The sequence below is a fragment of the Chiloscyllium plagiosum genome, unplaced genomic scaffold, assembly GCF_037043375.1.
Source record: "Chiloscyllium plagiosum isolate Xiang-an unplaced genomic scaffold, Cpla_swu_hap1 HiC_scaffold_14, whole genome shotgun sequence".
NCBI lineage: Eukaryota > Metazoa > Chordata > Chondrichthyes > Orectolobiformes > Hemiscylliidae > Chiloscyllium > Chiloscyllium plagiosum.
Window position 1 is genome coordinate 121273552 of NW_028270152.1, and position 26099 is coordinate 121299650.

General features: G+C 43.8%; 1 pseudogene; it reads right to left on the reverse strand.

Annotated features, from left to right (window-relative positions):
- Positions 1–10470: 10470 nt before the first annotated feature.
- On the reverse strand, positions 10471–13370 carry LOC148148201 (cyclic AMP-responsive element-binding protein 1 pseudogene; annotated as a pseudogene).
- Positions 13371–26099: the final 12729 nt, after the last annotated feature.

The window sequence follows — 26099 nt, forward strand, 5'->3', positions numbered from 1 at the left end:
AATTCAAACTGAAAACATAATTCCAGAAGTGGCTTAATCAATGTCTTTTAAATGTTGTAATTGTACCAGCATCCACCCCTTCCCTTGGCAGCTCACTCCAAACATGCACTGTCCTCAAACTGTCCAACTCTGGCAAAGTCCTTGCAAACATTTTCTGAAACGTTTCAAGTTTCACAACATCATTCCTGGAAGAGGGAGATTGGAACTGAAAACAGAATTCCAGAAGAGCCTTAATCAATGTCCTGTACAGCCACAATGTGACGGGGAGCATAACAAACGCTGCATTCACTCTCTTGCCTACCTGTGACTCTACTTTCAAGGAACTATGAACCTGCACTCCAAGGTCTCTTTGTTCAGCAACACTCCCCAGGACATTACCAGTTAAGTGTATAAGTCCTGCCCTGATTTGCCTTTCCAAAATCCAACAGCTAACATTTATCTAAATTGAACTCTATCTGCCATTCCATGCTCCACTGGCCCATCTGATCAAGATCCTGTTGTATTCTGAACTAACCTTCTTCGCTGTCCACTACACCTCCAATTTTGGTGTCTTGTGTAAAGCTACTAACCATACCTCATATATTCACTTCCAATCATTTATTTAAGGACCCAATAATCGATCCTTGTAGCACACTGTTGCTCACAGTCCTCCAGTCCACAAAGCAAACCTCCATCATCACCCTCTGTCTCCTACCATCAAGCCAGTTTTGTACCCAAATGGCTTGTTCTCCCTTCATTCCATGTTATGTAACCTTGCTAACCAGTCTGCTTTGTGGAACCTTGTTGAATGTCCATATAAACAACGTTCACAGCCTAGCTTAATCAATTTTCTTTGTCACTTCAAAATATTCAGTCAAGTTAGTGAGACACGATTGTGGACGTACAAAGTCACATTGACAACAGTCAATGAGTATTCCTTACTTTTCCAAATAGATGGATATCCTGTCCCTCAGAATCCCTTTCAACAACTTGCCTGCCACTGACTTCAGGCTCACTGTTCTCTTGTTCCATGGCCTCTCCTTACCACATTTTTAAAATAATGGCACCTCACCTGTCGCTATCAATTATACAAATACCTCAGGAGAGGCCCAACAATCACTTCCCTAGATTTACAGAAAGTTCCAGGATACATCTGATCAGGTCCCAGGGCTTTATCCACCTTGATACGATTCAAGACATCCAGTAACACCTCCTCTGTAACATGGATACTTTTCAAGTCCTCTGTTTATTTCTCCAAACCCTCGAGCTTCCATATCTTTCTCCAGTAAAAATGACGTGAAATATTCACATATCTTTCCCACCCCCGGTGGTTCCATAGACAGCCTCGTTAATCTTTAAGGGGTCCTATTCTCTGGTCCAGTCATCTTTTGTCTGTGATATATTTGTTTAATCTCTTTGAATTCTGCTTAAAAAAAATCCTGAAGCTATTTCATGTCAAACAGCATCAGCAGCAAGCAAGAGAGCTAAATGATCCCGCAACCAATAGATCAGATCGGAGCTCTGCAGTTCTGCCACACCCAGTTGTGAACGGTGATGGACAATTCAACAACTCCCTGGAGGAAACATCACAGATATTCCCACCTTTACTGATGGAGGGGCCTCACACACCCATGCACCAAATAAGACAACAGCATTTGCAGCAATCTGCAGCCAGAAGTGCAAAGTGGGATGATCCATCTCAGCCTTCTCCAGTGGTTTTCAACATCACAGATGTGAGTTTTCAGCCAGTTTGATTCAGTTTGAATAACATCAAGAAATGGTTAAGTCGTGCAAAGGCTACGGGCCCTGCAAATATTTTGGCAATAATACTGGTGGCTTGTGCTCCAGAACTTGCCACCCACCAAGCCAAGTACTGCTCCAGCACTGGCATCTACCGACAATGTGGAACATTGCCCAGGGATGTTCAACACATAAACACAGGGCAATCCAACCCAAGCAATTTCCCTCTATCAGTCCACACTCGATCAGCATTGCCCGCAACTGCTCAATATTTCAAAAATCTATCTGCCCTCCTTTAAAATAATTTGAGATAGAATCATAGATTCCCTACTGTGTAGAAACAGGCCCTTCAGCCCAACAAGTCAGAACAACCCTCCGAAGAGTAACCCAACCATTCCCCTCCCACATTTAACTTTCACAATTGTTTGGGTGAGAAAATTCTAGCCATTCATTGAGAGAAAGATTCTTTACTTTTTTCTAAAATGAATGTTCCCGTATGTAATGTCCCCTGGTTTGAGACTTCACTGGTGCTAGAAGATCTAGTCAACATCTACTCTGTCAAGCTCCTCAGAATCTTGTTTCCATAAGATCACCCCTGCTTATCTATTCTTGATAGGTCAACCCTTTCGTCCTCGAAGCACCTAAGTGAATCTTTTTTGAATGGTCTCCGATGTTGGTTTACCCTTTATTAAATATGGGAGCTAACATTGTATACAGCACTGCAAGTGAGGACTCAGCAACAGCTAGTGTGGTTAACCAATCCTCAATCCATGCTATTACATTACGCTGATACCATGAGCTCCTAAATTGTGCAATTAACTTTTATGTAGCACCTTATCATTTGCATTTTTAAAATGCAAATACAGAACATCATTGGATTGCCCTGTATCAGCCCAGCTTGTTATCTCCTCAATGAACTGTCGCAAATTTGTCAAATATAGTTTCTCTTTCACAAATCCCAATCTACCATGTTTAATGATAAGCTTTTCTTAATGTCCTGCAATTTTTTACTTTAATATTCGACTCTGTAGATTCTTTCAGTAGATTTTCTAAGTATGATCCCCCTCTCTTAAATCTATGCGGACTCTGTCCAATCCTGTCACTGTTCAGTAAGAAACTGAACTGTACTCCAATGTAGACAGTAAATGTGTCTGTATTTATTTTTAAAGATCGATTACTTATCAATGCTCGACCCATGCAATATCAATAAATTAGTGACTCTGAATTTGGGTTATAATGTTTTTTCTGTTAATTCCTTTTCGTACTGTGTTATGCAGACAGCACCAAGTGATCACTCTTAATTGTGTGTAACTTTGAAAATTATATATTTTAAAAATGACATCCCAAAATGCTGCCTCATTATTGTGCAAGGAGGAATTTGAATTCATTAGTTTGCAGGTAAAATTGAACAGATGTTTGCTGCAATTTAGCCAGACTGCAGGTTACACCAACGTGGCAACTCTGCTCTCAAATTCTGACTTGACACTGCCCAAGGCGATACTGATGGGACTTCACTTTGCCATTCTTGTTCACCAGCTTTATTTTCAGGATTAATCCTATGATCATTCTACAGCTTGTAATTTTAGACAACTTCTCTTTTCGGTACATATGTAAATATCATACTGAAATGTTTCACTGAATTGTACCAAAACTGAAATTAGTCTCTAATCTGATAGTAACATGCTCTGACCCTTCTACATATGTATTGGCATAAGTCTATGCCAGTTATTTTTCTGAAGCCTGTAATTCCTGATGAAGGGTTTATGCCCGAACCATCAACTCTTCTGCTTCTCGGATGCTGCCTGACTTGCTGTGCTTTTCCAGCATGACACTTTTCGACTCTGATGTCCAGCTTCTTTGGTCGTCACTCTCTCCTTTGAGTAGATGAAACCAAGAATAATTTTGTTGAACAAAGTGCAATAGGAACCAATTCATGAAATTCAGATATCTCACATTTACCTTAACTATGTGAAGGCTAAGACATTCCTAAATTATTGTCAGTAATTGAAACTATGCTGACAAACTTGTGCAGTATCGGTGCCTCACCTTTAGGTGTTCCCAGATATCGCGCAGCTGCATTATTTTGTTTCACACTCAGCTATATGTTGTTCTCACTTGTTTCTTTGTGAAAGATTACAAAATTAACTTAGATGAATGAAGTTATGATTTCTTTAATAAATGTTGGGAGAACAAATGTCAGTATTTCAAGTGCTGATAAAGTAAAATAAACTGATAATCAGTAGAAAGGGTTTAAGATGGATATGGAACAAATGCTGGCAAATGGGATTAGATTAATTTTGGATATCTGGTCAGCATGGGCAAGTTGGACTGAAGGGTCTGATTTTGTGTTGTACAACTGTGACTTCATTCTCTCAATTATTCCAGAAGTTAAATACTTCGAGGAGGAAAAGGAGAATTTATGCAGAGAATGCACTTGGAATGATGATTGAGGTATATCAAACTCACATTATTTCATGACCTTTTCCTCTGGGTTCTTCAATGAACAAACTTGTTTTGTTATCTGAATAACGATGTATCATGTGATTTGTTTTGCACAAAATATTTTGTTCGGATCTAGTGAACTATTAAGAAGTGATCATTTTTAAAATTTAGGCAGCTTGATTATTATGCAAGAAAAGGTTAGCTTTTTACTCTAACCGAATCAGTGCTCTATAAAAGATAACAAGCTTTTCATATTTTCTGGACACTGAACATATGGAAATCAATTCTGAAGGAAAAATTCCTCATCGGTAATGGAGTAATTGCTTCTAGTCACTCTTCAGTTTATAGAGGCTCGGAAAGAAATGGGTTGGCCAAAGTTAGCAACATCATTTGAATGGAGTATGCTCATTGGGGAAACTTGCAGGATCTGTAGAAGGAACACGTGTTTCAGAGTGTATGCGATAAACTTGAACATTGCTGTTTTTTCACAGAGCTTGGGACCCGACTGGAGCAGCAATGAAGCTCATATTGTTTTTTTTTTAATTTCAGAGCTTGCCAAATTTTTGCTGGTAAATACAGGTGACTTTATCAAAGCACATTTCACACTCCCCAGCTAGGAATTTGGTCACAATTCTGTCAGTCCATCCGTTCCTATGGATAACAGGTATTTTAAATGTGAGCACTCCATTTAACTGTTTGAATTGAATACTTCGTTGGTTAAGTCCTCTTGGATTCTTAATTTCAAATTACTCAAATGTGATTTTTTTGTCCCCCTTGAATTTGCCAAGCACTGGGCAGTTCTGGAATTTTCCAAATATTTACAATAGATGCATTTACACTATTGAAGGCAACCTGGCAGATTTGAATACCATTCGGGTAGTCAACAACAATACATAAGTAACTTTATGAATTGCTTACTGTACACCAACAACGCAAGCCAACTATTAGTGAAACCACAGATTGTTTCCCAAGGATTCCCAAATCTAAACAGTGCATTCCAGATATGCTCACTATCACCATCTGGGAGCAGTCTCCAAAGGCGCTCCCAGAATTTAGAAAGCACATACACTGCCCTCCAAAGCTAAATCTGCTGTCACAGACTTCACTCGTATTGCATACAATGACTTTTATTGTCCATTTCTTTAACGTGACAAATGATTTTACAAACAATTTATAAAATACTTTAAATCCTGAGGAAACGTGATGTCAGCCCTTTTTTAGAATGAATGGAAAGTGTGATGTTTGCTTGGCCTTAGGCTCTATGTATCAGACTGAACTGAACCTTCAGCAAGATGTGGGATGTTTCCCACAAACTGTGTTTAAAAAAGCAAAGCTCATGCGCTGAGATTTAAATGTTCAATCAGGTTTAACAAAAAACCTTTGACTTCAGCTCCTTTAAAGAGACATGCTCTTGGCCTTCACTTTTGTGACGTGATCATTCTTTGATAAAGGTGGCTGTGTGCAACACTGCAGGATGTTGTGCTGAAGTGCCTCATTGGGTGGATGAGCTGTATTACTGGTGTAACTTGGCTAATTTTGAGATGGAATGTTACTTTGAGTTAAATCTTGTTTTTAAACTGAGGCGTGCTTGTGTAACTCAAATGTGGAAACTATGCTCATGTTTGCAATGAACCTATCACTTTTGGAGATTAGTATTTTTCCGATCTGTTTTGTAAATAAAGTTCACTATAGAAAGCACCTGCAGGTCCAGCAGCATCTCTGAGGGGAATTAAACATTGTAAGTTCCAATTCCAGTGACATTTTGTCCGTTCAGACGAAGAGTCAGTGAACTTGAAATGTAACATTATTTTTCTCTTCACGGATGCCCTCAGAACTGCTGAGTTTCTCCAGCACTTTGTTTCTGGGGTTCAGATCTCCAGCACCTGCAGTTTATTGTTTTGTTATCGATCCTATGGTTTGACTTGGGGAGCGAGAGGCAGCAACTATGATCAACGAGGATAAAATTCCCCAACCATGAAAAAACACACAGTTATTTATACTTTGCCAAACACGACTGTAAATAAGAAACGCAATTAAGCTTAGTGCAAGATGGTATACCACCTGCCTTGTCTCAAATTTGCTACTCATCTTTGAGGACTAATCTGTCAGAATTGTGTTTGCTCCCTTCCTTTGAGATCATAGTCCACAAATGTCCCAGTTCCAATTCCTGGGCCGGGCCCGGTAACCACATTGCAGTGGGGTGGGGAGCTTTGTGTCAGCCTGAAGTTTTTGTTAAGAGCAATATTGCGGGGTGAAGCTGACGGTTTTGACTAATATTGTGTCATCAAACTTGGAGGATATCCTTCCGAATGTATTGATTAACTGGACTGAGCCTGTTTACATGCAGCCCTGTTGGTAGTGCTGTAATATTCTAAGTTAAGAATCACACAACACCAGGTTATAGTCCAACAGGTTTAATTGGAAGCAGACTAGCTTTCGGAGCGCCGCTCCTTCATCAGGTGATTGTGGAGGGCACAATTCTAAGGCACAGAATTTATAGCAAACTTTTGTAGTGTGATGTAACTGAAATTATCCAATGAAAAATACCTTGATTGTCTGTTCAGTCTTTCATCTGTTCGAATACCATGATAGTTTCACTTCTTTTATGTGTAAATCACAAAACTTTTTTTAAAGAAGTTGCATTCCTGACAGTGGCCCACCAAATCACTCACTGTATTAATCACTGCACAGTCTCAACAAAGGAATGAAACTGGATGGACCACATTACATCTACCAATGCACTGGAAAATACAACACAATTAGCCCCCTTGACCTGCAACTTCTGTCTCACTGTGGGCCAACAACAGCAGCAGAACTGTACTCCAGCCCTATCTGAAATCTCATGGCCTGGTATATTCCCCATTCAACCATTAACATCAACCCTAGTTCAATGGAGACTTCCACAGGGCATGCCAGAAGCAAAACCAGGCATACCTAAAAATGTGGTGCCAACCTGGTGAAGCTACAGTGCAAGCAACATCAAATAGAACTATGTGATCCAACAACCAATGGATCAGATCTGAGTTCTGCCACACCTAGTCAGGAATGGTGATGGACAATTAAACAATTTACTGCAGGAAGCATCACTGATATCCCCACCCTTACTGATGGAGGGGACTCACACATTCATGCAACAAATAAGATGACAGCATTTGCAGCAATCTTCAGCCAGCAGTGCCAAGTGGATGAGCCTTCTCCATTTGTCCATGACATCACAGATGTGAATCGAATTGGTTGAAAACTCATTTCAAATCAGATCAAGAAATGTACAAGTAGTGTAAAGGCTATGGTCCCTGGCAGCATTGTGGAAATAATACTGATGGCTGTGATCCAGAACTTGCTGAAAATGTGTTGCTGGAAATGTGCAGCAGGTCAGGCAGCATCCAAGGAGCAGGAGAATCGACGTTTCGGGCATGAGCCCTTCTTCAGGAATGAGTTGCTGAATGCTGCCTGACCTGCTGCGTTTTTCCAGCAACACATTTTCAGCTCTGATCTCCAGCATCTGCAGTCCTCACTTTCTCCTCCAGAACTTGCTGCCCACCAAGACAAGTCGTGCTCCAGCACTGGCATCTACCGACATTGGGAAATGTTTCCCAGTGTTGTTCAACACAAAAACGCAGGAGACATCCAACCCAGCCAATTTCCCTCCATCAGTCCACACTCGCTCAGCAGTGAAGTGATAGAAGTTGTCATCGACAGTGCTGTCAAGCACATTCTCACAATAACCTGCTCAGTGACGCCCAGTTTGGGTTCTTCCAGGGCCAATCAACTTCTGAGCTTGTTACAGACTTGATTCACAAACTGACAAACAGCTGAATTCGAAAGTTGAGGTGAGGGTAACAGCCCAGTCCCACTCCAAGACCACTATTTCGACTTCAGTGATATCACCTGACCTCACCACAGTCTCAGCTCATTTACTGAAACTCTCATTCATTCATCTTGTTAACTCTAGATTTCATTATCTAAACCCACTCCGGGCCAGCATCCCACATCACCCTCCCTATAGTCTCCAGAATATTGAAAACTCTATCGCCCAAGTGTTCACTTGTACCAGAACTTGCTGATCCATCAAAAGGCTCCCATTTATAAGCAACAGCAATTTACTTTCACACCCTTGACTTAATTCCTAGCTGTAATTATTCCGAGCTCTATGCACCAGACACACTTTCATATCTCAACAACTTATTTTAGTTTAGACTCCCAATGATGTGTTTATTTTTGAGTTCAGCTGTATAACTGTTTCTACAGATTCAAAGGCAACACAGTCTAGAATTCCCACCCTCTAAGATCTGCTTTCTTCCTTTAACTCATTCCTGAAAAATTGCTTATTTCGCAAAGGTTTGGTCACCGGACATAATATTCTCCAGCTGTGGCCTTATGTCAGAAGTTCTCAATATTTTTTGTGAAATTTAAAATGTGTTGATTTGTACAGATATCTTCTACTCTTCACTATCTCTGAGTGAATAATCTGTAATGTCTCCTACCCAACCACGTTGTGGGAGCACCTTCACCATACGAACTGCAGCAGTACAAGGAAGTCAAACATCACCTTCTCAATAGGCAACAGAGCTTTGGCCTTGATCACTGGTATCTGTAGAAGGAGAAATACACATCATGTTTCAGGGAGTGCAGTATGATTTATAGGGAATGAAAATGGTGCAGAATTTGACTGTTAAAAATGGAAGGAAAATCCACTAACTTATTGGAAAAAAGAACTCTTCACTGTCAAAGATATTGTGGAAAAAATAACCTGATAATGGAGCATATGGTCAGTAGCCAGGCAGCAGTGGACAATCCATTTACAAAGAGGTCTGTGAACGTAATAGTAAAATACTACACATAGCAAAAATACACACGAGAGACTGAAAAAGCTAAATAACAAACAAGTGGACATCAAGGAGCCCAGAGATGAATCAGAGCAATGTTCACTTTTATGATCCCACAGTCAGAGATGTCTAGCACAGAAACAGACTCTTCAGTCCAACCCATCTATGCCAACCAGATATTCTAACCTAATGTATTCCCATTTTCCAGCACTTGGCCAACATCCCTCTGAACCCTTCCTATTCAAATGCCTTTGAAATGTTACAATTTTAGTTGCCCCTTCGGCTCCTTTTGAATTCTCTCCCCACCCCCTTCCCCCGCCACCACCACCCTAAACCTATATCCTCTAGTTCTGGGCTCTAACAACCCTTGTCTATTTACGCTATCCATGTCCCTCACGATTTTTATAAGCCTCTTTAACATCACACCTCAGCCTATGACACTGCAAGGAAAATGGCCCCAGCCTGTTATGCCTCTCCCTGCAACTCAAATCCTCCAACGCTGGCAACATCCTTGAAAATCAATTCTCAAACCTTTCAAGTTTCAGTGCCTCCTTCTGATAGGAGGGAGACCAGAACTGCACACAATATTCCAAAAGTGACCGAACCAATGCCCTGTCCAGCTCCATTACTCAATGCTCTGACCAAGAAAGGGAAGCATACGAAATGCCTTCTTCACTGTCCTATCGACCTGCGACTCTACTTTCAAGGAACTATGAACCTGCATTCCAAGGTCACTTTGTTCAGCAAGACTCTCCAAGACCTTACAATTCAGTGTGTGAGTCCTGCTCTGATTTTCTTTTCTAAAATGCAGCACCTCACATTTATCTAAATTAAACCCTATCTGCCACTCCCTATCCCATTGTTCCATCCGGTCAATATCCCATGGTACTCTGAGATAACCATCATCACTGTGCACAATACCTCCAATTTTGGTGTCACCTGCAAACTTACTAACTGTACCGCCTCTATTCACATCCAAATCATTTAAATGAATGACAAAACAAATCCAGAAAAAAAAATCCATTTCTCTGGGTGTGAATATGCTCTGTGTAAATCCTGCCCTTTGACTCTCTACCAGAGAAGGCTGAACCTTGCCCCCTACAAAGCTGGCGGCTGCACGTGTCCAGTGAATCGTAGCCCCGAATAAAGATGGTGGTGCTTACTCGAGTCAATCGCTGGATGAGGCATTTTCCCGTTTACTGCAAAAACGGGACTAAGTTTCAAATTTGCATTTTCCGATGTGCACCAAACGTCTATAAACCCTCTCAACCCATACCAACACCATTTCCCTCCCGCTTCCTGCTGTTCATTTCTATCTTTGCCAACAGCTCTCCGTCCACACATCCCGAACCGACTGCGAGGATGATCACGTGGTATAGTCTAGTCCCGCCCCTCATTCACCCTGATTGGTCGGAGGACCAACTGCCCCGCCAGGTCCTCCAGCACTGTCCCTGCCTTTCCATTGGTCCGCCGCTGACATCAATCACACAGGGCCCATTGTTGGCTGGAGCATGCGGATTGCTTCGTGGCTTTTGTTGCTGTTCATGAGTTACAAGAGTTAAAAATGACACATCAGCATCTCAAAACCACATGATGAAGAAGCAGCAAACATAGTGCTTCCAAATAATCCTGTTGACCAATAGCCTGGTGTTCTCTGAATTTTACTTTTGTCCATCCCAATCCAACACCAACACCTCCAAGTCACGAATGAGGGAGGGATGTATAACATAAGAAATAGGAACAGGAGAAGGCCGTCCTGCCCTTCGAGCCTGCTCTGCCATTCAATAAGGTCATGGCTGATCATTTCATGGACACAACCATTTACCCACGTTCTCACCGTATTCCTTAATTAATTACGTTTTTAAAAATCTAACCTAGCTTTAAAAACGTTTTCTGAACTAGCATCAACTACTTCCCTGGGCAATGAATTCCATAGAGGTCAAGAAGTTCATTCTCAATTCAGTCTTAAATTTGCTGCCTCTAGTCTTGCGGTGATGCCCTCTTGTCCTAGCTTCACCTGCCAGTGGAAACACCCTCTCTACTTATGTTTTATCCATTCCATTCATTATTTTATATGTTTCCATTCTTCTGAATTCCAATAAATATAATCCCAATCTATTCAGTCTCTGTTAAGTGAACCCCCTCAACTCCGGAATCAACCTGGTTAACCTCCTCTGCACTCCCTCTCGTGCCAGTACATCCTTTCTCAACTAAGGAGATAAAAACTACATTCAGTACTCCAGGTGTGGCCTCACCAGCACCCAATACAGCTGGAACATAACCTCTACTTTTAAATACAATCCCTTCAGCAATGCAGGACAAAATTCCATTTGCTTTCAGAACTGATTGTTGTACCTGCTGACCAACCTTCATGTAGAAGGATGCTCAGGTCCCTCTGCAGAGCAAATGATGCAACCTTTTAACATTCAAGTATATTTTTTAAAATGTTACTATAACCAAAGAGTATAAACTTTATATTTACAAACATTCTATTTCATTTGACAAACCATTACCCACTCACTCAATGTATCTATGTTCCACTGCAAAGTGTCACAGTCCTACACTCACTTTGTTCCGCTAATCATCTTAGTGTCACATGCAAACTTTGACACCCTACATTTGGTTCCAACTCCAAATCATCTGTATCAATTGTAAATACTTGCAGTCCCAACACCGATCCCTGAGGCACACTACTTCTCAATAATACTTATTTATCCCCACACTTTGCTTCCTATTAGTCAACCAATCTTCTACTCCTTACACCATGCACTCTTATATTATGCAACAGCTTCTTACACAGCACCTTGTTGATGGTATTTTGGAAATCCAGCTACACCACATCCACTGAGTCCCCGTTGTCCATCTTGCTTGACATGTCATCATAGAATTCCAAAAAATTGGTCAAGCATTACCTGCCTTTCATGAACCCATGCTGTGTCTGTACAAGGGGACAATTTTTATCGAGATTCCCTGCTATTTCTTCCTTGATAATAGACCCAAGCATCTTTCCCACTACAGAGAATAAACTAACTGATATATAATTCCCCACTTTTTGTCCAACTCCTTTTTAAAACAGTGGTATCACTTTTGCTGTTTTCCAATCTGCTGGGACTGCCACAGAGGCCAATGAATTGTGGAATATTACTGCCAGTGCATTTGCTATTTTTCCTGGCATCTCTTTTAGTACCCTGGGATGCATTGCATCAAGGTCAGGAGACTTCTCTATCGTTCGCTCAATTACCTCCAAACAGTCTAAAACTAGCTGTTCCGTCATAACAATGGTTTCCAAATCCTCACCTACCTTTGTCTCTTTTCTAGTTACTGGAAAGATATTAGTATCCTCCACTGTGATATCCCATATCTAAATGCTTCTTTTCATTTCCAAAGGACCAACATTTACTTTAGCCATTCTTTTCTCGTTATATATGTTTATATAAACATTTGCTCTCTGTCTTTATAGTCTGTGCTAGTTTATTTTTTCTCATGTTCGATATTACTTTTCTTTATAGCTCTTTTGTGGCTTTCGGTTGACCTTTAACGTTTTCCCTATTCTAGTTTCATGCTGTTTTTGGCCACTTTGTACGCCTTCTCTTTCAATTTGATTTTCCAGAACGGTAACACAATTCTCCAAGTATTTCCCATACTCTTTCTTCTTGCTACGGCACTCTCGACCTGCTTCTCTGTTTTCCATGAGGCGGATTTCACGTTTACGAGTGGTTTCTTCAGCATTCTGGGGCTGGCTTTGCAGGACTGGTGAAGATGCCCTGGCCAACAGTGGAGTTAGGAGTTGTACGGATCTGATAGGTTCGGACATCTCCAGCAGCACCTTGTACAAGCACCTGGCTGCCCGGCACAAAGGTTTGCTGTCCATCAGGGCTCTGTGCATACTGTATAATGGCTGCTCCAACCTTGGGTGTAGCTGCGTTGGTCATTGTTAGTGTCTGAAGTCCTTGCACTTCATCTGTAGCATTGTTCGCCAGCTGAATTGCTCCCCCCTGTGTAATAGCAATGTATTGTCCGCTGCTAATCTGATAGATGGGTGTCTGCATCTTCATTGTAGTAATGGTTGAGACAGATTCTTCTTCTGATTTCTCTTCATCGGTTTCTTGGCACACTGGTGGGATCAGAAGAAATTTCATTCAGGATTTTTCTGTATGAACGCCGACTCGATAGAATTCCTCTACGTTTCTGAGAGTCAGTCATGCTATCCACAGATTCCTGGGAGTCTTCATTTTCAAGTATAGTAGAAATCTGAACAGTCTGAAATTGGGGGGACTGTATGACTGAGGATTGAGCTGGTTGGATAACTCCTTGGACTTGAACAGCCTGCCCATTCGGCAATTGCACCAAAGTTGGACTTGTTGTTGATTGGATCCGAGGCATGGTTACCTGCATGGTCACATTATATATTAATGATCTGGATGAAGGGACTGGAGGCATTCTAACGAAGTTTGCTGATGATACGAAGTTAGGTGGACAGGCAGGTAGTACTGAGGAAGTGGAGAGGCTGCAGAAGGATCTAGACATTTTGAAAAAGTTGTCTAGGAAATGGCTGATGGAATTCAATGTGAGCAAACGCGAGGTATTGCACTTTGGAAAAAAGAATACAAGCATGGACTACTTTCTAAACGTTGAGAAAATTCATAAAGCCAAAGTATACATGGATCTGGGAGTGCTAGTCGAGGATTCTCTAAAGGTAAGCATGCAGGTTGAATCCGTGATTAAGAAAGCGAATGCGATGTTGTCACTTATCTCAAGACGGTTGGAATATAAAAGCACCGATGTGCTACTGAGACTTTAAAAAGCTCTGGTTCGGCCCCATTTGGAGTACTGTGTCCAGTTTTGGTCCACACACCTCAGGAAGGATATACTGGCACTGGAGCGTGTCCAGCAGAGATTCGCACGGATGATCCCTGGAATGTTAGGTCTAACATACGAGGAATGACTGAGGATCCTTTGATTGTATTCATTGGAGTTTGGAAGGTTAAGGAGAGATCTAATAGGCACTTACAAGATAATACATGGCTTGGAAAGGGTGGACTCTAGGAAATTGTTTCCATTAGGTGAAGAGACTAGGACCGGTGGGCACAGACTTAGAATTGGAGGGTATCAATTCAGAACAGAAATGCAGAATCATTTCTTCAGCCAGAGAGTGCTGGGCCTGTGGAATTCATTGCCGTGGAGTGCAGTGGAGGCCGGGACGCTAAATGTCTTCAAGGCAGAGATTGATAACTTCTTGATGTCACAAGGAATTAAAGTCTACGGGGTGAATGCGGGTAAGTGAAGTTGAAATGCCCATCAGCCATGATTAAATGGCGGAGTGGACTCGATGGGCCGAATAGCCTTACTTCCACTCCTATGTCTTATAGGCTTATGATCTAATTTGATCACTTTCCTCAGATACACATTGCTGAGTATGCCTTTTCATACAGTTCTTCCTTTTCACTGGAATAGACCTTTGTAAAATGTCTTTGAAAATCTTCCACTGCTCATCAACTTCCCACCATAAAATGTTTGTTTCCAGTCTACTTTATCCAGATTCTCTCTCATTCTATTGTAGTTCCCAGTGTTCCAGCACAGAACCCAGTTATTAGATTTTATCTTCACACTCACCATATGTATTCTAGTTCAACCATACGGTGATCGCTTCTTCCCATGGGATCCCTAACTCTGAAGTCATTAATTATTCCTGCCTCATTGCACAGGGCATGGAATCTTTCACTATGGCAAATCTCCTAAGGTGCTTCATGGATGATCAATACATTGATTAAAGAGAATGATTTTAAAATACATCTTAAAAGGATGATAGAGAAGGTTAGGGAGGATGTTCTACAGACTTCTGCCCTTGACAGCTCCAACTGTGGAGTGATGCAGGTGGGGTGTGTTGGAAAGGGAATGTGCAAAGGCAAAATGGAAGAGCGCAAGCAGTGCATAATGTCTTAAGGACAGAGGAAGTTCCAAACTCAGTCTGTCTATCATAGAGAGTATGGCTGTCTCATGGACTTTGAAGCCCTGCAACAGGTCCATGCATGTCATGACTATAGTGATAAAAGAGATTTCTGCTGTCTTAAACAGAGTGACGGATCTTGTATTGTGGGCTTATGAAACGTCACTGATCTCTACCAAACATGTACGAGGTAGAGTCAGGGCAATAATAAGATGCTGCAACAAGAGGGTAACAGGTAACTCCATACAAAACCCTACTCCTTCTCACCTATTTTCACCTCCAAAACTGAGGGAGTTCCAGAAAAGCAGCTTTATATCCCACCACAACACTTTACCCCACAATCGTGGGATATGGCTGTGCACAAGGAAGAGTGGAACAGACTGTATTGGGACCCTGAAACACTTGGTAAAGACTAAAATCACCTGAGTATTGAGAGCCCCACCGCATTGTGTGCGTTTCTATTGTTTTTATTCGGTTCCTGACTTCCCTTGTTTTCCCTCAAGAACCTGTTCAAAGTTGATTTTACACACACCTGCACCATCTGTGAATTGAACGCCGGCCTTTTGGTCTAAGATTCGGGATATTTTCACCGCAGCACAAGGCATCGACTCCAACTTCCCTTGTCCCTTAATGTTTCTGTGGCTTCGCTGCTGCGTTGCGCCTCAATCAACACTGCAATTGGGAGGAAGGGGCGGAACTGGAGGACAGAGAAGAATCTGGTCCTCCAACCAGAGTGAGCGAGGAGCGGGGCCAGTGCATTCTCGGGAGTGAACGCTTCAGGATTGGTCAGAAAGTAAACTGTTTTTCAGGATTGATCATTCTCACGACATTGTGGAGCATTAAACTCCTCTCATAAAACAATGTGAGGTTTTAAAGAAATCGTTAATATGTAAATCTGACAACATAGTTAAGATGTAAATCTGACAATGTACATATTTCCAACCGATTTACACAACTCGAGTAACAAACTTATTTTCAAACTCCCAGAACGATTGGTAATTTACATACCTAGCCGGTATGGTTAAGTTGGACCGAAAAATCTATTTGCATATTAACCATCTCAATGACTGTAACTCGACAGAGCAATTGTTAATGTCTAATATTTCCCCCATGATTCTGTGCAGTTATGGACATTCTCTATAAATGCACTGATAACCTCTGACGCACGCGCAGTTTGGTTTGTATGAAGAGAATGCGCACTGTCACATTAACCAGGACACGGCGAGACATGGAGCAGCTTAGATTACTTCACTAAAGACATGAATGTACCCGGTGGGTTTTTCTTAATATCAGCAATTGTTTAATACTCACTTACAGGTTTTTAATTGCATCTTTTTTGAAGCATTTAATTTACATTCAATCATTTGCAATGGTGGTATTTGAACCTGTGTCCAGAGCACATTTGCTGAGTTTCTGGATAAATTGTTTCACATAATGCCACTAGGCTATCACGTCGCCTGCTCCAGGTTGTGCATCCCAGTGCAACATAAATCAAAACCCTTTCTTCCTGCACAATTGTTTGATCTTGCTCTCTGGTGATATTACTAAGTAACTCTCCATGTGGGATCCCTCACTGTGTGGGTCTAATTGTTGCCTCTGTCAGTGTCCCTCGCTCTTGGAGCTACTCCAGATCCTGAGTAAACAGAATTCTCCACTCCAGATAGACGATGGAGACTGGCAACACTGCAATTGGGAGGAAGGGGCGGAACTGGAGGACAGAGCAGAATCCGGTCCTCCAACCAGAGTGAGCGAGGAGCGGGGCCAGTGCATTCTCGGGAGTGAACGCTTCAGGATTGGTCAGAAATTGCACTGCATCAGTCCAATTTTACATTCTGTTTATCTGTCTGTAGGTACTCCGGAAGGTCCTGACCTAATAGACTTCCCAGCTCCTGGGTGTCTCATCCATCCCTCATTGAAGAAGGTTTGTCAGCCAGAGAGACACAGGGCAGGGAGATCTGGAGCCTTCAATAAATCCTGCAGTGAGGTAAGATCACACTCAGTGCACAGAGCAGAGAGCAATGAGAGGGCTCCAAACATCAGCTAACAGGACATGACATAGCTATAGTGCTGGAGGGGGAGCACAGTACAGTCACAACCCAGGTTCAGTCACCGCCTTTACTGCAAGTTTTGTTGTACTAAGACAACATCGGGAGTGTCACAGTTAACAATCCAAGCCTGTGCTGTCTTAATGAGCATCAGTACAAAAGAGGGGAAAGCGGGCCTTCCACGAGAGGGTGGGAATGCTGTCTGAGAATGTTCTGTTAGGTGTTTCCTCTCCTACACTGTACCTATGGCTTGTCTTATGGATCAGATCTTCAATCATTCTAATGCCAAAAACAGTTCCTATTTCTGTACTTTCCGCCCCTCTCACCAATCACATCATACGTTTGAAACCTGCCCCAGTCCAGACGACCATCCATATCTCTCTAACTTATTTCAGTATCGACAACATGCCTTGTCACGATAGTCCACTCATCCAATAACTCAAGACTTCGGCTCTGTTTCTGTGCTGCATGACTCTCTGGCTGAAGTCATCAATGCTGACCAGGTTTCCTGAACTGAATGAGTTGCATTTCCCTGCGTTTGGCCCATGGCCCTTCAAACCTTCTCCTCTCCAAGTTCCTGCCCAAATGTCTTTTCTATGTTGTAATTGTTCTTGATTCTCCATTGCGCCACTGGCAGTCCATTCCATGTATGAACTGTCCTCTGTGGAAAATGTTGCCCCTCAGCTCCCTAAGTATATCTTGCTCTCGGTCACTCCTCAGGCCTTACCCATTCTGCTGTGGGACACAACCCCTCATCAACATAGACTCCCCTCGGACATTACCCATCCTGCTGTAGGACACAACCCCTCCCCGGTACAGTCTACCCTTGAGCCTTACCCATCCTACTTTGGGACGCATACCCTCCCCGGTACAGATTACCCATTCTGCAGTGGGACACGACCCATCCCCGTTACAGACTCTCCTCGGGCCTTCCCCATCCTGCAATGGGACACAACCCCTCCCAGAACCAGACTCCGCTCGGGCCTTACCCACCCTGCTGTGGGACACAACCACTCCCCGGTGCAGACTCCCTCGGGTCTTACCCATCTTGCTGTGGGACACAACCCCTCCCCGGTGCAGACTCCCCTTGGGTCTTACCCATCCTGCTGTGGGAAACAACCCTTCCCCGGTACAATCTACCCTTGAGTCTTACCTGTCCTGCTTTGGGTTGCATACCCTCCTCGGTACAGAGTACCCACGGGCCTCACCCTTCCTGCTGTGGGGCACAATCCCTCTCTGGTGCAATCTGCCCTCCATCCTTACCCATCCTGCTTGTGACACAACCCCTCCACGGTACAACTCACCTCAGGCGTTACCAATCCTGCTTGGGACACAACCCCTCCACGGTACAACTCACCTCAGGCCTTACCAATCCTGATGTGGGACACAGACCCTCCCCGGTACAGAGTCCCCTCGGGCCATACTCATCCTGCTGTGGGACACAACCCCTGCCCGGTAGAGTCCCCTCGGGCATTACCCATCCTGCTGTGGGACACACACTCTCCCCTGTACAGATTCCCGTGGCCTCACCCACCCTAACGTCTCCCCTGTGCAGATTTACCTCGGACATTACCAATCCCAGGTCCAGACTTGTCCATAGCCTTGCCCATCCTGCTGTGGGACACGATCATTTCCCAGTACAGACTCCCCTCGGGTCTTTCCCATCCTGCTGTGGGACGCAGCCACTCCCCGGTACACAGTCCCCTCGGGCCTTACCTATCCTGCTGTGGGACACAACCCCTGCCCGGTACAGAGTCCACTCCGGCCTTACCCATCCTGCTGTGGGACAGGTTGACAATTGTGTTGAATAGAATCCTTCCAGTGTGGAAACAGGCCCCTGGTCCAGCAAGTCCACACAGACCCACGTTACATACCCTGCTCAAAATAGCTTCAAAATACCTAGAAACAGTGATCATTGAATTGGTTAAAAACTCCGAAGTTACATTGGGCAGTTTAAACGTTTCGCTGTATTGGTGATATGTTCCTTTTCTTCAAAGAGGTAACATTTTTATTAAAGCAGCAGATGTTCATTGTGAGAGTGTCTCTGTTAAACTAGAAGCTGTTCTGTTCTCTGTTTAACAGGCTGTTGTTGCGTGCGATGGATTGTCACTAACAGCGTAATTGACCTGTGAGTCCTTGATCAGGTTTTCGTTGTCTGTAAATCTAGTGATCAGTGAACTACACATGTACTCTTCTTAGCGAAAACAAAAAAAATCATTTCTCAACGTAAAAACGGCACATCACAAAGCTATTTCATGTATTTTTGGCACACACCACTGACCAGTGTATCTGTTTCCTAAATAATTTTGAACTCGATCTGTAACTCTAAAAGTATCTGAATTGCTTGTCAGTTGGTTGAGAATTCAGCCTCTTTGTTCTGAGCTGTTTTGATGCAGGCGGTGGCTTCATTCTGTCTCTGCCAAGCTTGTTTTCTCCTTCTGCTGTGATTCTGGGAAATTCCTTTCTGCAGGTTAGAATATTCAATGACTGAACATTGAATGATTTTGAATCTAACAGAGCCTTGTTTTCAGCTCATTATTCACTTTCCATTTCCTGGTTGTGTTGAATGTTACAGGAACAGGCTCTGAGCAATGTTTCCATTCACTTGTATTGGAGTCATTGACAGCCACGTGCTCAGTCAGTTTCAGGCCAATGGATCAGTTTCTCTGTCCTATTAGATGATGGCCACTTGCTCAGTTTCCGATGGTTCACCTCAGTGTCAGGCCGTCAGCTGCTGAAACTCTCCATCCAGCATTTGTTCCATCTCACCATGACTACTCCAGCACAGTCCCAGCTTGTCTCCCACATTCTACCTCTATATACTCATGATCACCTCAGATTCTACTGTCAGTATCCTTACAGCAAGTCACGTAGGTCATCCACCTCCATTTCACGCTGGTCTACATTACATTCAGTCCAAATGTAATTTCACAATTCCATTCATTGCGTTTAAAAACACCCATGCTCTTGTACTAAACAAACATCCAGGTTCCATCAGGTAGGTGGGTGTCTGCGTGGTTGGGTTGGAGCAACAGCAGGACACACTGAGGATCGTACAGGGGACAAAGATGCGGGATGTTTAAGAAGAGAGATCTGGTGTATTGTTGGGGATAGCTTCTCAGGGGAGTAGCACAGCGGTAGCCAGGTCTATAACACCACAACTCAATAGCTTGAGTTATCGGGAGAGTTAGACAAGCTGGAACATTTCCCTTCAGAGCACAGGAGACATAACGGAGATCTTATAGCAATGTATATGATCATGAGAGGCATGAATAGGGTGAATGAATTCAGTCGTTTTCCCAGGGTTGAAGAATTGAGGATTAGAGGGCATCAGTTTAAGGTTAGAGCGGAAAGAATAAAATGGAACGTTAGCAGCAACCTTTTTACACAGATGCTGATTCTCATACGGAATGAGCTGTCAGTGGAAGTGGCTGAGGCAGGTACATTAACAACATTTAAAAAACATTTGGACAAATACATGGATAGGAAAGGATTAGAAGGATATGGGGCATGGGCATGGAAATGGGGGTGCCATGGATGGACATTATGGTTGCCAGGGATCAGTCTGGCCCCTAGGACCTCTCTGTGTTGTATGACTCTATAACTGACTTTGCTGTAGAACAAGGTCGGACAAAATCCAAGGGAGCAAAAAAAGGAGGCGAGCCACTAGTTGGGGGCATAGACAGGTGTTACTGTGGCTGCGTCCGAGACTCCAGGATGGGGTGTTGTATCCCTGCTGCCTGGGTCAAGGACATATCTGAGCATTTGCGTGAAATTCTGAATTGGGAGAATGGGAGGCCAGAGGTCATGGTGCACATTGCTACCAACGACACGGGTAGAAAGAGGGATGAGGTCCTGAGGAGTAAGCACAGGAAGTAGGGAACGACTGAAAAGCAGGACCTTGAGGGTAGTAATCACTGCGTTAGCACCAGTCCTATGTGTTTGCGAGACAAGGAATTAAAAGATAGCAGAGATGAATGCACGGCTGAAGAGCTGGTACAGGGGGAGAGTTTCAGGATCTTGGATCATTGGAACCTCTTCTGGAGCAGGGGTGACCTGAACTAGAGGGGAACTGATATCCTCACAGGGAGGCTCGCTCCTGCAAAAAGGGAAGGGTTTAACCTAGATTGGCAAAGGCCTGGGAACCACAGCAGCAGGGCAGCACGTGGGCGGGGGGTGGGGGGTGGGGGGTGCAAGTAAGGTCGGAAGATGTAAATGAGTCAATCAGAAAGGAAATACAGAGAAATGAACACCATAGTATGAATGGGCTGATTGTGTTAATATCAACACAAGGCGCAACATAGCTAAGGTAGTTAAGCTCAGATCCGATATTGTGGCCATTCCAGAGATTTGGTTCGGAGAAGGACAGGACGGGCTGCTCAATATTCCAGGGTTTCGTTGTTTCAGACAAGATAGAAGGGAGAGTAAACGAGGTGGAGGAGTTGCATTACCAATCGGGTGAATGTTACATCTGCACTCAGGACATACTGCAGGGGCTCGCCCACTGAGGCAACGTGGATAAGAAGGATGCAGTTGATGGGATTATACTATAGGACCCTCAATCTGCCAACGATACCTCGAGGTACCAATATCTCGGCAGATTATGGAAAGAGGCAATAACAACAGAGTTCTCACAGTGACTTTAACTTCCCCACCATTTGCTGGCACTACTTTAGAGCAAGAGGCTGGGACAGTGCAGACTTTATTAAGTGTATCCAAGAGGGTTTCTTGAAATAGTAATGTAAAGGAGGGGGAGGGGCCAGAGTGCACCTTGTATTGCTGAATGAGCCTGGCCAGGTGACTGACCTTTCAGTGGGAGTCCATTTCGGAAACAGTGATCACAACTTAAGTTTTTTTTAAGGCATCTACGAATAAATGGGATGTTTCTAAATTGTGGGATTGCAAATGATGTCAGTATTAGGTAGGAGCTAGGGAGTGTTAATTGGGAAGATCTGTCATTAGACAATGCCACACTGGGCACGTGGGAGTTAGTTAAAGGCTTGCTGATCGGAGTTCACGACCAGCACGTTCCAGTAAGGAGGAGGGATAAGGCTGGCAATGTAAGGGCCCCTTGGATAACAAGGGAGGCTGGGAATTTAGTCAAAAGGGGACAAAAACAAGTCTATGCAGGGTTTGGGAAGCTAGAATTTGACATGGCATGTGATGAATGTAAAAAAACAAAAGCTGGAAGGAACCTGAACAGGGAATGAACAGAGCAAGGAGGGGCCATGCCCTTCGCAAGTGGGGTTAAAGTGAATCCCAAATCGTTCTGGAGATAATTACCCACAAGAGGATATGAACATGGATCGTTACAACTCAGTACAGGCCTTTTGGCCCTCAATGTTGCACCGACTTGTGAAAAAAATCTGATGCCTATCTAACCTACACCCTTCCAATATTACCCATATGTTTGTCCAATGCCCATTTAAATGCCCTTTGCGTCATCAATTCTACTACTGTTGCAGGCAATTAAGTCACCTCTCGACATTCTTCTCTCCAACTAAAACAGCCTCCATTCCCTCAGCCTTTCCTTGTAAGACCTTCATTTCATTCCAGGCCATATCCCAATAAATCTCCTCTGCACCCTTTCCACAGCTTCCACATAACTAGGAAGAAGGTCGGGCCAGTCAAGACTAAAGGAAGGAACTTGTGCTTGAAGTCAGTGGAAGTGGACGAGATCTGAACTAATCACTTTGCATCAGCATTCACGCAGGAAAAGGATATAGAGGATAATGAGATTTGTGCGGAGCATGCTAATGTGCTCGGGCATTTTTGAGGTCGATAAAGGAGCGTTAGATTTCTTGAAGAGCATTGAACTGGATTAATCCCGAGGACCCGATGGGAGCGACCCCAGGTTATTTGAGAAAGACAAGACAGGAGATTTTTGGGTCTTGGCCTTGATGTTTGAATCCTCGCTTGCCACTGGAAAGGTCGCAGAGGACTGGTGAGTAGCTTATGGTTTTCCTCTCTTCAAGAAGGGAAATAGGGACAATCCAGGAAATTATAACCTGGTCCGTCTCACGTCAGTGGTTGGGAAGCTTTGCACAGAATTCTTTCGGATAGGATTTATGCCCATTTGGTAAAGAGTGACCTAATTAGGGACAGTCAGCGCAGCGTCATGAGATGCAAGGGTTGACGGTCAAAATGTTTTACCCAGAGTTGAAATATCTTTACTAGAGAATGTGCATTTAAGGTGAGAGAGGGAGAGCTCAAAGGAGATGTGACGGGTAATACGTTTTCCACAGAGAGTGGGAGGAATCTGGAACATGCTGCCAGGGATGGTGGAGGAGGCAGATATGAGAGGGGTGTTTAAGGGGTTTGTGGGTAAGCATGTGAATATGCAAGGACATGGAACAAAGATAGGCATAAAGGATGAATTTAATTTGGGGTCACATTCAGCACAACATTATGGGCTGAAGGGCCCGTTCCTGTGCTGTGCTGTTCCTTGTTGTGTTTCTTTTGTTACAACATGACGGTGATCCCCTCTGTTAATTAGACCAAACACCCAGAAACGTTCACCTCACCACGTAATCTGTTAATGTCTGAGTGACAGAGAACTCACAAATTCCACTATTTAAAGAAAATAGCATCAATTTATTTTTAACTCGAAATGTGAATAAGAAACAACTATTCATAAATCTAAGCTCCCCCTTTCTCTTCACTGCTTATGATCTGCCTCCAGCTCTATAACTATACATTATTTCAATAAGACACTTATTAAAATTACATCAATTTAATTTCAAACCCACACAGTGACTCGTGTCTTTTGTGTCTTTTGTTTACTGGCGGAGGATCTGCCTGGGTCGTCATCGTCTTCTTTTACTCTGAGTATGTTTCATATGAAAAGGTCCCCTTTGATTGAGAGACTTTCCCAATTTATTGGCGAGCAAGATGTGAACTCTCCCAGACAGCAGTTACTCTCTGACCAGTTTTTAAAATGTCTGCATTTTAATTGCCCCCATTAGATCATCTCATTGGCTTGAAACTGGCAAAACAATAAATTCAAACTCGATTGGGTTTTGGAATCTTGGGGTATAATTTAAACTGATAGGTTAAATTTGAATTATTGTCAAAACAGCAATCAACTCAGGTCTATATTTCACAGCCAAATGTTACATTTGTTTGCTTTCCTAGTACACTCTGGGATTGCTGGCCAGTCATATACGGTATACAGGTAGTTGTAAGCTCTCAGGTCAGAAGAGTGTTCTCTTTCTCTTAAAGATACAGTACACACCTTCAACTTTATAACACTTTGAGCATTATCTTATCAGCAAGTAATTTATTAAAGTGACAAGCTTCAGATTGTTTACATGACCTTTTTAGCTTAATATTTCAATTTCAACATAAAACAATGGCTTGTGTTTGTGAGAGGATCATGTTGCTGTGTGCAACAGACTTTCACAAATAAGATTATGCTCCCGATAACGCAGATTTCCTTTGTCTGCAAATGCTGCACGAAGTGATTTAAACACCTGGAAAGGGGTTTGGTTTTCCAATGTGATTTCCAGTAATGCACTTAGTGGAACCTCAGGCAGACAGATGGACACAGATGAGTGCAAATTTGTTTTCTCCTTTGGAGGAAGCACACGCTGCCATCAGAGTGTTTGTAACAGAAGGGCACTGACTCATTCCTGGGACTGGAGGTTGTTTATAAAGTGGGACGAAGTGGGTGAATAAGAAGTGTTTTCATTGAACTGGATATTATTACCAAAGCGATTGGCAGAGTTGATGTTGGCAGCTGTCTCTGCTGATAGGAATCTACAATGGGTCACAGTCTCAGGACTTGGAGAGCAGCCCGAGTGGATGAGATAAGGAGAAATGGCTTCACTCAAACACCTGGGAATCTGTGATCATTCCCACCTCAAGAACGGAATCACTGACGACATTCCAGAGAATAATTTGCAATGTTTGCGATAATAAGTGGATCAAAGATGTTGCAGAAACTGGGTGAGTTCTGAAAAGTTAACGATGATGTTACTAAGATGAACACAAATGCTGTGGCTGCTGGAAAGTTGAAACAGACTGGCAGCTAATGTCGAGAGAGAGAAGCAGAGTTAATGTTTTCCGGCTTCTGGACTCTGAATCAGAGGATCTTGACGGAGAAACCCTTCCAACAGATGGGGCAATCCAAGAGATACCCAATATTCACATATTCACCGTTCCCCCAACCCCGTACAACGCCGTTTTCCCCCCAACCCCGTGCAACGCCGTTCCCCCAACCCCGACCGACGCCGTTCCCCCAACACCGTGCAACGTCGTCCCCCAGCCCCGTCCCCCCAACCCTGTGCGACGCCGTTCTCCCCAACCCCGTGCAACGACGTCCCCCCCAACCCGGTGCAACACCGTTCCCCCCAACCCCGTGCATCGCCATTCGCCCCCACCCCGACCGACACAGTTTCACCCCAACTCTGTGCAATACCATCCCCACAAACCCATCACCCCACCTCGTGCAACGCCGTTCCCCCCAATCCCGTCCAACCCCTTTGCCCCCAAACCCGTTGCCACAACACCATTGCCACCAATCCCAGAGTGCCTACGGGAATCCTCAGAGTGTGTGAGGGAGTCCCCAGAGTGTGACAGGGAGGGTCCCAGGGAGTCCCAGATTATGTGAGAGAGTCCATGTTGTGTAAGGGAATCCCCAAGTGTAAGAGAGAATCACAGAATGTCCCAGAGTGTGTGTGCCCGAGTGAACGTCCCAGGGTGGGGGTGGAGTTGCGCGCGAGAGCATCCCTTGTGGTGGGGGTCGCGGTTTCACACGTGAGAGTGTCTCGGGGTGGGGAGGCGCGCGCACGCGACAGGGCGTCCCAGGGATGCGCGCGCACGCGAAAGAGCGTCCCAGGGTGTCCCAGAGTGTGTGAGGGATTCCCAGAATGTGTACCCAGAGTGTGTGGGAGAGGGTCCCAGTGTCCCAGAGTATGTAAGGGAATCCCGGACTGTGTGAGAGTGTCCCATAGTGTGTTTGCGAGTCCCAGAGCGTGTAAGGGAATCAGAGTTTCCCAGAGTGTGTGAGAGAATCCCGGAGTGTCCCAGAGTGTGTAGGCGAGGGTCCCAGTGTCCCAGATTAGGTAAGGTAGTCCCAGAGTGTTAGGGATTCTTCGAGTGTGTGAAAGAATTCCAGAG